Genomic DNA, 12,983 nt, shown 5'->3' with positions numbered 1-12,983 from the left:
AACATATTTTTCTTTTATAGATTTTGTTTAACTTTTTTATCATGCATTTTGTTTTTATAGAGTCTTTCATACCTTGGTCTTTTTACCCTTTACTCAAATGACATGTTCCCAAGTCTTGCTCACTCACATGATGCTGGTTTTGAAAATGTTTTTAAGTGAATACTTTGTGCTTTCTTTTGGGGAGTGATTGTATGTTTGGGAAAGAGAGGGAGAGACTTCGGTCTTCTAAGTGTTGTCTTGAGGATAGAGTTGATGTGAGTCCACAAGGGTTCATCTTTGACCCTTCACTATATAATTTCCCTGGAGTATCCTGACTCACTTGCACTTCTTGGTTCTGTGTTTCATTTCATGGGTCCTTGAGTGTAGCTTTAGGAGACTTGCATTCTTGAGACTGGTAGGTTTTCTTGTACTTCAGAAATTGTTTTATAACATCTTTGTCCCTAGTTGACCCTTTTGAGCCTTATGGAGATTTCTTTGTTACCTTTGTTATTTGGGCTAGTTGTTTGGTTGGAAAAATGGGGAGTTGTGGTTCTTAACTCTCAATGGAGTTAGTTTATAGAAAATGCAATTGTCTCTTGCCCCAAAGAAAAAATTAAAAAAATTCAAAAGATGAACTCCATGGCCGGATGGAGTTCCAAAAAAAAGACAAAAGAAAAAAATGAACTCCATGGAATGGGTGGAGTTCCAAAAAAAAAGAAAAAATTCTGAAACAAAAGGGGGTTGAGAGACTTGTGTGCTAAGTATCAATTGCTTTAAGCTCCGGTTTTCATGAAGGACCACACTCAAATTTTGTGCAGCCTTAGTCTTCCTTAGGGACCACCTACCTTGTGCTTTACCTATCCAACATCATAACCCTTTTGAAGTCTCAATGAATAATGCACTGTCAACTTTAGTTGCTCTTGAGGAAATGATTCTCAGAACCTATGAACTTGCTTGTGTGCTCAGTGCACTAAATTATTGTCTCATGCTAGGATGTTAGTTCTAAATGCTTCTCAAAGTGGACTCTAATTCTTCTTTATCTAAGAGTAGCATGAAGTTGATTGTTGAATCTTTCTCTTGGAACTAACTGCATTTACTTGATCCCCCGGTTTTCTAAAAATGTATTCCTCTTTTGGCATATGTGTTGGGAGTAATTCTTTGTGCTTGAGGGCAAGCTAATCTTAGTGACGCTCGAGGGCGAGCTGTCGTTGAGTATAGTGGTGTGATGACCCGGGTTTATATGATGTTTTTAGGGTTTTTACTTGTAGGTTTTGAGTCTTTTTCTTGTGTCTCATGTAGTGTTTCATGCATTCTCATGCATTTTTATCTTTTCTTGAGTCTTTGTTTTGTTTTGGTAATTTTGTAGTCTTATAGGGAGTTTTCTTGCATTTTAAGTTAAGTTTAGGACTTGCATGATTTTCTTTTGTTTTATGAAGGACCTCTTGTGCTAATGAGCTCTTTGAGCTTCTAGATTCTTCCTTGACTTGTTGGTTAGGTTTGGAGAGCAGAAACTGAAGGTAATAGAAGGCCAAGAAGCATGGAATTGAAGGAGGACTTAAAGAGGATTGAAAGAGGAGTTACATAAGCCAAAGAGTCTTTTCTAAGCGAGCTGGAGCGCCTAGGCGTTGGCAGGCGCTGGGTAGGCGCCAATTAGCTCGAGAGAGCATGTTTTCAGGATGGAATTGGCGCTCAGGCGCTCTGAATTGGCGCCTGAGCGCCCAGAACAGCCCAGACTCGGGAATTTTGCCTATAAATAGGATTTTAGTCATTTTCTTTGGTAATCTTGGATACTTTGTAAAATTCAGAGGTAGAGGATCATCTAGGAGATTGAGAGAGGGCTTCCAAGCTTGTAATTCAGGTTCTTAGCCAAGCATGGCAGCTAATCTCTCTTCTTATGCTTTGGTTTTCATGTAAGACTTTTCATCTTTAAGTTATAATCTTAAGTTCTTTCCCACATGTTCTCCTTCTTCCCTTGAATCCCATTTTCTGAATTTCAACCTGAGCTTGTATGCATGCTTGCTTTTTGCTTTTCTATAATCAGAACGGAAGTTTGTTATAGATTAGGGAACCGATTTGGGATTACCCCTTATATGCTTGCTACTAGGAATAGAGGAAGGGTTGGGGTTTGATGGCCTGAATTTGCATGATCTAAAACCCCATATAAATGACTAAGTACACAAGGAATTGAGCTTAGCTTTTAGTATGAGAGAATTGCTTATGTGAGGAATCAATAAGTGAGTAACTAGGCTATATCATCAAGGAGAGATTCATGAGTTCATGTGCTTAGAATGATGTGCTTAATTTGACTAGTTGAACAAGAACCCAAAGCATGTTATTTTCTGAGTTTATGTTTATTTTCCCTTTTTACTACTTCGACGTTTCTTCATTTCAATAATACAAACCTTCATACTCAAGGCTTGAACCGAATTCATTCACTCACAATCCCTGTGGTTCGATATTTAAAACCGGGTGGATTCCGTACACTTGCGGATTTACCAACAGTTATCATAGAGTTTTTGAGATGCTTTTCAGGTTTGACAGACTCTTGATGGCTAATGATGATGGTTGAAGGCAAAATAATGAGCAATGATGATTGTGGAAAAGGAGGTTACAAAGCTGTTGAAAAACTGCTGAAGACCAAGCATGTGCGCCCCTCAGGCCACGCACATGCGTGGTGGTTCTGTATGAGGAAGGGGCTGGAACGTGAAGACCACGCATGTGCGTGGTGGAGACCCCGCACATGCGTGGTAAACAAACTTAAAAGCTGCAAATTGACAGATTGGCCACGCATGTGCGTGGTGGAGACCCCGCACATGCGTGGTAAACAGACTTAAAAGCTGAAAATAGACAGATTGGCCACGCATGTGCGTGGTGGAGACCCCGCACATGCGTGGCGGGCCGCTGGAAAGTCTATAAATTAGGATTTTGTGATTTCTTTTAGGCATCTTGGTATTTTCTGAGCAAAACTTAGAGTTCTAGTTTCTTGGAGCTTGTGGGAGGCTTTTTGGCACTCTTGATTCAGGTTTTTGCTCTCTTAATTTGCATTATGAATTCCATAGCCATGCTTGGCTAGTTTCCTTTGTACTTTGGGTGAAGTGAACCTTAGCTTTGATTATGTTTTGAACTTCTGAGTTTCTTATATGAATAAAGTTTCCTTTCAATGTATCTCTTCTGTGTTTCAATATTCTCTTGAATGCATGCAAGTGTTTGGCTTTCTCCTTGCACAACGGTAGTTGGTTAGGATTAAGGGACCATGAGATTAGATTGATTTGTTTACTACCACTTAGGTATAAGGGTGGGAACTCTTTGTGTTGGCCTGAACTTCTAAACTTCACTCTTCAATTGAATTGACTAGGCACTAAGGAATTAGGTTTGGCAAATGAAATTGAATGTTTTACTTGATTAAGGAATTAACAAGTAGAGGTAGAGGCTACATCACCATGGATAAGGATTCTAAACTTCATATAAGAACTTGATTTGAGAAACATAATTGTACTAAGTGGAGCTTTGCCCAGTGTACTTATTTTCTGAATTATAATTTTAGCTTTTATTCACAAGTGTTTTTCACACAACCAAACTTCAAACATATATTGCTTTTCCTTTTACAATTCTGAACATTAAAAGTCTTTGAACAATTTGATAAACAACTATCTCTGTGGTTCGATATCTTTATATTACTTCGGGAAATCCGTGCACTTGCGGAATTGCTATCAGGGAGTTCACCTTTCAGTTGGTTGTGGGTAATAATGGAGGTTTGCTCATTGATGCTGTGGACAAGTTTGTAAAAAGGTATGATTTGAAACGAAATCATTGGGTAGAGTTCTCCTATTGTGGAAAGAACAAGTTTTCTATCAGGATATTTGATAGAATGATGAATCAAATAAGCTATGGTGCTGGCCCTTCTGTAAGGCAACCTGATGTTGGGAGTTCATTTAAGAATGGTGAAGAGGTGGTTGTTTCTGATGTTGGTGATAAGGATGAAGTTGGTGGGGAAGTTCCAGTGGCTGATGTCGGTGGTAAGGTTGAAGTTGGTGGGGAAGTTGCAGTTCCAGTGGCTGATATTGGTGATAAGGATGAAGATGGTGTGGAAGTTCCAATTCCAGTGGCTGATGTTGGTTGGGAGATTCCAGTAGCTGATGTTGGTGGGCAGTTTATGGATGTGGATAACATTGAAGAGAATGATGTAATTATGATATCAAGTGATGATGAGGAGGATGATGGAATTGTGCAATTAAGTGATGAGGAGGAGGATGATGGAATTATACAATTGAGTGATGGTGAGGAGGATGATGGTGTGGAGAGGGTTATTCATAATTTTGATAAGGTCATTAGTAGCTTTGATTCTGGTGGAGGCCAGACAATGGTAAGTACTTGTTTTTAAATTGTAGTGCTACTTGTTTTTAAAATTTCATTTGCTGTATGTGATATCTTACAATCTAATACAACGTTTATTTTTTATTTTCAGGCATTGCCTAAGTTGTATGTGGTGAATCATATTAGGGCAAACTGGGAGAATATCGTTCTACAAACCCCTAGGGGTAGAACTTATAGTTGTCTGCTGAAAAGAAGGAATCCAAGGAAGATTGATACTCCAATCCACATTGCAAAGGATTGGTATAAATATGTGAAGGATCATGAGTTGAAGTATAGGGATATTGTGCACTTTAGGCCAGTTAGCACTCACAACAATTTGGTTAATGTTACCATTACCCGTGGGCAGCCGTAGTGAGTTTGATGTTTTGTTGATTTCCTATTAATGTTTTCAGTTTGGACCTTGTATGTTTTGTCTTTGTTTTGTGCAACTTTTGGACTGGCTTGATGCCCCTGGCTTGTTAGACCTTTTTGGATATGTTTTGTGCAACTTGGTGTTTTATGGATCTTAGTTAATCAATGACTTTATATGTTATTAAGGTTTCAATTATTTACTTATTAGTATATTTCTGTAGTGTATAATATATGGCATCTCAATCATTCTCTTCGACACAAAGAAGAAATGGGATTGCTGATGGAAGGCTCTGTACTTGCGGCCTTACCCCAGCCCTAAAGACTTCATGGTCTAGTAGTAGTTATGGATGAAGATATTTTCAATGTCCTTTGAAGGTAAATAGGGAGTTTTTTGAAGGTGCGAAAAACACTAGAAAGGGGGGGTTTGAATAGAGTTTTTGAATAAATGGTAAAGCACGCAGGTATTTTATCCTGGTTCACTTGAGATAAAAGCTCAAGCTAATCCAGTCCACCTGTGAAGGTGATTTCTTCCTTCTTCTGATGAAGGCAATCCACTAAAATCAATGAGTGTTACAACTGCACTTTGCAACCTGCTAAGTGACTAACAATACACTGATTTTCACACTAGTATCCTCTTAAGAAGCTGATCTACCGATCCTCTTAAGACTAGCTAAATACTGAATCAACCTTGATTCAGTCCTCTCAAGATCCGACCAACCTTGGTCTCTTGATGAACTTTACAATGTGATGTAAAAGGTTTCGGGTTTACAATAACTGCTTCTAACAAGCGAATAGTAAACTCAGAAGTTTAAGAACAGTGAAGAAATAATGCTAAGAGAATGGTTCGTATGTGTTGAATATTTTCAACAAAGTTTCTTGGCTTCTTTCTTCTTTGAGTAAAGTACACTCACCCCCCTTAAGGTTTGTTAGAATTACACTCCACCCCATTCTTATCTAAAATCTACATCCCACCCCATTTTATATAGAGGCAAATTTAGTGACGAAAAATATTTTTCATTAATAACTAGTTATTATTTAAATTGTTAATCAATAATTTCAAAAAAAAAATCAATATAATCCAATAAATTTAAAAATGAAAACATCACAATCCTCCTCATTCTCTCAATCGCGTTTTTCCTCCGTAAATTCATAATGCAAATTATGCAATAGCACACCTGCCCGATTTACAAACCATATCTCGAACATAGTGAAACATGCTTGTGTTTTCATATTTGGTAATAATTCAATTTTAATCAAAATAATCTCTTTATACCTCCAATTTTCAAAATTGGGTTGTAGGCCAAAAAAGCAACACAAATGGGTGAAGAAAATAGAGAAACAAAATTATGAAAATATGAAGTGGATCTGAGGTTATTAGAGCCCAACGAGGCGGTGGAGCATCGTTTTTAACAAAATCCAACAATATCTAAGACCAACAGAGCGTTCGCTCACAACTTAAAGGGGTGAAATTCACAAGAAGTAGTTGAACAAGTGGCTTTAGGGATGTGCGATTCACGTTCTGGGGTTCAGGTCGCAACAAAACTTTGAGGCATGGAGGTGCCATGGGATTTCACATTGTGGGACAGTGGAGCCGTGTTAAAGGGAGTAAAGGCTTGGTGGTGGCCGTTTGTGGTGAGAAATATGATTTGGAGATAGATGGGACGTGGACTTAACAGACAGAGTGGATGGTTTTTTTAAATTTAATTCAGTAAAGTTATTTTCATAAATTAATGTATGATAGTGTATATGCATTAAATTTATTTAAATTTTTACTAATTAGTAATTAGTTTTTAGTAGTGAGGAATTTGTTTTCGTCACTAAAATTTGCTTTTATAAAAAATGGGGTGGAGTGTAGATTTTTAAAAAGAATGGGGTGGAGTGTCATTCTTGCAAATCTTGAGGGGGGTGAGTGTATTTTACTCTTCTTCTTTCTTCAGCCTTTATATACTCCAAGACTTGTGATGTAGCCGTTGCTAGGGTTTTATCCGTTGGAGTGGCAGTTCTGTGATATCAGACTGCTAGGCTGTACAAGGTAGGTGGCGGACAGACTGAGACATGTACGACGTTGTACTGTGAAAGCGACCTGTCCTTTCACCAGTTGACTTGAGATTAAGGAGCTTCAGATGAACGTTGGTGAAGCTTCTGATCATCGTCAGATTGAAGCTTGGATTCTTCTGACCATGCAACTTCTGCTTCTGAACACGTTCCTCAGAACTTCTTATCGTCAGAGCTAGAATAGCTTGGGTCTTCAGAACCAACTTCTTGCAAGTCTTCAGAACTTGAGTCTTCTGCTTCTGGACCGTTCCACAGGAACATCTGGTCTTCAGAACTTCTGACTTGAGTTCTTCAGATCTTCTTGAGAGCTTCCATCTTCAGAGCTTCTGAAGTATTTGCCACTGTTCAGAACGAACATGGTAGGTTAATGAGCTCTCTTTTTAGTAACCCTTGGTTCTTCTTCTTCTGAACGAATAGGCTTGGGTCAGATTCAGAACCTGTTTGTCACAACTTAAAAAGACAAACGTTAGGGTACCACAATTGTTCATCATCACAAACCTTAATTGTAATCATCAAAACATAGAGACGCAACCACTGATCAAACCTTGATCTTACATTTTTGTTATGTATTCAGTTGACAACAAGGAATTTATAACTTATGAACTTAAATATACTCAGGCTTATGGGTATTATGATTGGCTTGATCCCCCTGTGCATGGGCAAGTTGTTGAAGCCCCCATGACTGCTGCTGTGACTCCTGGTCAAGTTGATGATTGCTTTGAAGGATTAAAGAGGGCAGAAGCTTTGATCTCTGACTACAAGAGAAGGGAACAAATGTATTTCATCGTTGTTGTTGTCTCTTTGGTAGTTGCTGTGCTACTTATTTTGTTTAAGTGATTTACACAAGCTTTGGATATGTAAAACCTTTTATGAGAAGTGGTCACATGTATGTGTACTCTTTTTGAATTATTAACTCTTTTATGAGAAGTGCTCACATGAGTCCTCTTTTTAAAATATTAACTTATCTAAATTTACACTTTTTAGTCTACATAGTAATTTAATGAAACTGTGTAAGTAGATGATGAGAAACCTCCAAAAATGACTATGATAAAACCATGACAAAAGAGCATACAAAAGAACCAAGAACATTTTCTCTATTAAGTGAAAACTGGTCCAAATAAAATAGTGAGTAAGTAGTGCTCTTGTCAAACTTGACTATGATTTACTATGACAAAAGATGTTACTATCGCTATGAAACATGTTTTCAACTGTTTTTAAGTGAAAATGGGTCCAAATAAGGTTGCTCTTGCCTAAGTAAGGTTGATCTTTCTATTGCTATGAATCATGTTTCTATTTTCAATAGAAAATGGTCTAAATATAATACTAAGTTGCGCACTTGTGTTCTTGTTTAAGCTATAGCTATTATTGCATTTGAAGAAAACATGATCTAATAAACATGATATAAGACAACCAACGCATAAAAATTTATAAAATTTGGCAACTAGTACCTTAACCTGATCAACAAAATTTGGCAACTAGAAGTGCCCTGAAAAAGGATTCAATGCGTCCACGCTTGCGCATTCACAAAGATAAAGCACGGAATAAAAAACATAGATTGTGTCTAACAATAACCAAGATTACAAAATCAACAAGTTTTTGGCACCCCTTTCTTCTTGTTTCCAGCTTCTGATATCCTGTTGTAGACACCAATGATTTTGATAGCATAACTCCTTGAACCAAATTATGTGAATGGAGAACAAGGTCCACAGCAAGTTTCAATCTTGTGAAGTTATCAACCTCTATCTTGTATCCATTTATCCCCATCTGGTTCATCCAAGTTGCAACAAAAACTCCACAGTCGTTTCTACATGACAGAAAACAATTTTCAATCAGTAAGTTAGGTGGTTTCAAAAGTATAAAAGAATTAAATTGTTATATGTAACTTACGAATCTTTATTTTGAACCATAAGCCCTTCTGGGATAACCATTTTGAATTCAGACACAATAGGCTTAGGGCTATCATCGATGAGATAAAATGACTGGTCTTGCAGAAGTTCTTCCAAATAAATACACTACGAGCAACAAGTTTTCTGTTAGTAACAAAATTAATAACACAAATCATGTAATCAAAAAAGTAAATTCATTATAAGGTTATACCAGTAGTTTGGTACGCCTAATTCTGGCAAGCATCCTGCCTTCTTCCGGATAGCTGTCGAGATACACTACTTGCTCATTCTTAAAGTCCAGGACTATAAGGTACCAGTGCTTATTGTCGTCGCTAACAGGAATAAATATCTGGCAGAAAGCAACCATGTAGATAAAGCTCAAACAAGCTACATTTTGAATGAAATAATATGTTACACAATTATTGAGTTACCTTTTCAAGAAGGTCTACTTTCCCCATGAAATTTTCCTTAATTAAAATCTTCATAGAATTAGGGTTTGTAGTCCATGACAATATAGCTTGCTACAGTGGAAAAGAACAACTTCAGTGAACTTTATATTTCATTTTAATTAAACAGAACTTGCCATTAAGAATGAGCAGATGATATTACCAAAACATTTGTTGGGAAAAACCATATGGGTGGATTTTGATTAAAAGACCTCTCCTTCTTGGTCAACAAGGAAGCGAGCAAATTAAGCAAATCTGTCACCAACTCTCCTTTTGGTTTCAGGCACTAGAGCACACCACGGGTTCCATCCGAGAAAGGGATTTCAGGCTTCACCAAGGCCTCTTTCCTGCCATGAACATAACATGCATATTAAATTAGCTATTCTACTGAGTATCAAAAAATAATTTAACTACGTAAATAAAAACTCAAACATTTTACCAAGCCATGTCCTCTTTATTGACCTTCTTAAAGATATAAGATGCCACAGCCGTCTCAGCATAAGATAGTTGGAATGTGTTCTCATTCTTGAATATCTTGTTCAGGAACTACAAGATACACATGTATGACAGTCAATTTAACAAGTAAAGTTCTTAATTAATGGGTCAAAATTTTGAAAAAACATAACTTACCGGTGGAACATAATGAGGGGTAACTATTTTCAGGTTTTTGGGGGATTGAAAGTCAGCATTGGTAATTTGGTTTCCTGGATTTGTGTCCTGTGACGTAACAGGTGGGCTGAAAAGCTTCCTAACAAGTGAACTGTGATTTTCTGTAGATGTTGGTGCGATCTCAACGGTTTCAGTTTGGATTTCAGTATTTGGTGTTGGTAGGTCAGCAATAGGTGTTGGGAGTTCAACCGTTGGTGCAACAAACTTTTGCATGATTTTCTCTATCGCTTCAGGTATTGGTTCAACTGATGAAGATGGATCTAACTGTGTTCCTTCTGTGGGAAGAATCTGGACACATTTGGACTTTATCATTGTCTGTGTCAACCACCCAATACTAGCCATAATAGCTTCCATGTTTGCCTCCAACGTATTAAATTTCTCTTCATTAACCACTCCCTACATTGTAAAATATAAAAAAAAAATTAAACCTTGGCTATAGGTTTCACAGCTGTAATTTAAGCAGGGATTCAAGGGTTTCCTAATTTGAATCCATTATATCAAGTTTAATTTGGCATACTACTATGGTAAGCAAGGGAATAAGATATGGAAAATTCAACTGAAGCGATTTAAGTGAAAAGTAATTCATTTTACTTCAAAACATACCTTTTTTTTCTTGTCATCTTCTTGTTGATCACCATAATATGGAAGATTCATGTTCAGCTGCAGCCCAGAATCTTGATTACTGCAAATAAGATATGAATGTCAAAAACCTACGAAACCTAATAAATAAACACGACATAATAGAAACAGAGCTTTAGATGAGTAACACTGATTACCTCGAAGATATGAGTACCAAAGAAGGGTTAGCGTTCTGATTTGGGACGGTGAAATCCAAGTCCGGCGAATTGACGGAGATGCAATCCACTTCTCGACGATTTCGCTTCCGGTGGCTTCGTCGAACAACTGGGGCTCCTTTCGTTTTCATGGTAGACATCAATCAGATGATTTTGGACCGTAAATCTTCCACTGCTTGTTAGACTCTGAATCCCATTCATAATTGAAGCAATTTTATAGTACTAGGGGGAATTGATTGAAACCCTAAACCCCTTTACGAGTTTTGAGGCTGGAAGCTCAAACAACAAAGCTGCAATCAATTTTCCTCATTACTCCCCCTCTCATAACCCTATCAAGCATGCGACCTCTCCATATTCCAATTTTGGAGCCACCGAAAGTGCTTAACTTCACCATCTCCTCACCTTCCATTTTCGAAGCTTTATGGCACCATGGTTAGGAAGTTAAATGTTTTTTAATTTTTTATATTTAACTTATTTTAGAAATAATATTTATAAATAGGTATAAAAATTATTTATTAACATTATTTATTAATAAATACTATATAAATAATATTTAATGGTACAAGCTTAAGTTTGACCTAATATGGAGAGCGGCGGAGCCATAAGAGACTCGGCAAAGCTTAAGACGGATAAAGGCCTAAAATGAAGCTTCGGTCTTACTTAAGCTTAAGTTTGACCTAATATGGAGAGCGGCGGAGCAATAAGAGTCTCGGCAAAGCTTAAGACGGATAAAAGCCTAAAATGAAGCTTCGGTCTTACTTAAGCTTTAAGTTTGACCGTTTGACCTAATATGGAGAGCGGCGGAGCCATAAGAGACTCGGCAAAGCTTAAGATGGATAAAGGCCTAATATGAAGCTTTGGTCTTACTTAAGCTTAAGTTTGACCTAATATGGACAGCGGCGGAGCAATAAGAGTCTCGGCAAAGCTTAAGACGGATAAAGGCCTAAAATGAAGCTTCGGTCTTACTTAAGCTTTAAGTTTGACCTAATATGGAGAGCGGCGGAGCCATAAGAGACCCGGCAAAGCTTAAGACGGATAAAGGCCTAAAATGAAGCTTCGGTCTTACTTAAGCTTTAAGTTTGACCTAATATGGAGAGCTGTAACGCCCCAATTTCTCAACTGAGGAGTCACATTAGTTACCTAACAAAATCTAAGGACTATTTCGTAATCCTAAGAAAACACAATATATTTTTTTTTCCTTTTCGAAACACTGAACATAATTGAATACATAACAGACTTTATTCAACAACCCGTTCCCGACATATAATAATAGTGTCATACAATATCGTAAGCAGGTTTCCAAAATAAGTACGCTCACTGGAACAGTGGCGAAGATAAAGTTTAAACAACAGAGTTTTCAGATGGGGAAAGAAACTCGGACATAGTCCACCAAAAGGAAGAAGCAACTGCTTCATCCACCTTTACACGACCGCCCACGGTCACGGTCTCTAACTCGAACGGCTAAGCTTCAGCGGAAGGCTCTCCATCGCCTAATAGCGTTAAGCGCCCAAACAACAAGTAGCAAATAGAAAGGGTTAACTCCATACTATTACCATGTATGAAAGAGAAAATCATGCTATTCAAATTTAACTACCTATCATGGTAAATAAACCAACAACATAACTAAACTCATTTATCAACAACCTAACATATAACATCAATTCAGATATCGACAACCTAACATATAACATCAATTCAAATATCGACAACCTAACTTATAACATCAATTCAGATATCGACAACCTAACATATAACATCAATTCAGATATCAATAAACTAATAACTAAAATCCAACAACATAGGGTAGGTGTTAGTTCCCTATAATGCAACTATATGCTTCTACCAAAATGGATCGATCAGCAACGTCTCTCAAGACGGGACGATCACGTGGGACAATCACCACCACACCGCCACTTAACGCCACTACGGACGGGACAATCACGTGGGACAATCACCACCACACTGCCACTTTAGGACATCTCGAAAGATGGGACGATCACGTGGGACAATCACCACCACACCGCCACTTTATAACGCCTTAAAAGACGGGACAATCACGTGGGACAATCACCACCACATTGCCACTTCAAGTTCAAGCCCTAAATGCCAAGTCAATCAACAACTCCCAAATCCAATAACCAAGTCAAGTATCAACAATAACCATGCCATATCCACTAGAAAGCAGTAATGACAGAAACCAGTAAACGGCCGAAGCCTCTCAGAAAACGGAGACACACGTCTCAATAAGTTTACTCGGCCGAAGCCTTCAGAAAACATTTGGCACAAGCCTCAGAAACAGTCAACATAAGCAAGCATAATAATCATAATCATCTGCCAATCAATATAAACATCTTCATCTCAAACACAGGCAGTGCGATAAAAGCAGGCAAGACTCAAAGACACTCTAAAACTGAGTTACCCTTACCTTC

Source organism: Lotus japonicus, chromosome 4 (genome assembly GCF_012489685.1).
Source record: "Lotus japonicus ecotype B-129 chromosome 4, LjGifu_v1.2".
NCBI classification, from domain to species: Eukaryota; Viridiplantae; Streptophyta; class Magnoliopsida; order Fabales; family Fabaceae; genus Lotus; species Lotus japonicus.
The sequence above is the reverse complement of the archived record's forward strand: the minus strand, read 5'-3'. Positions refer to the sequence as shown.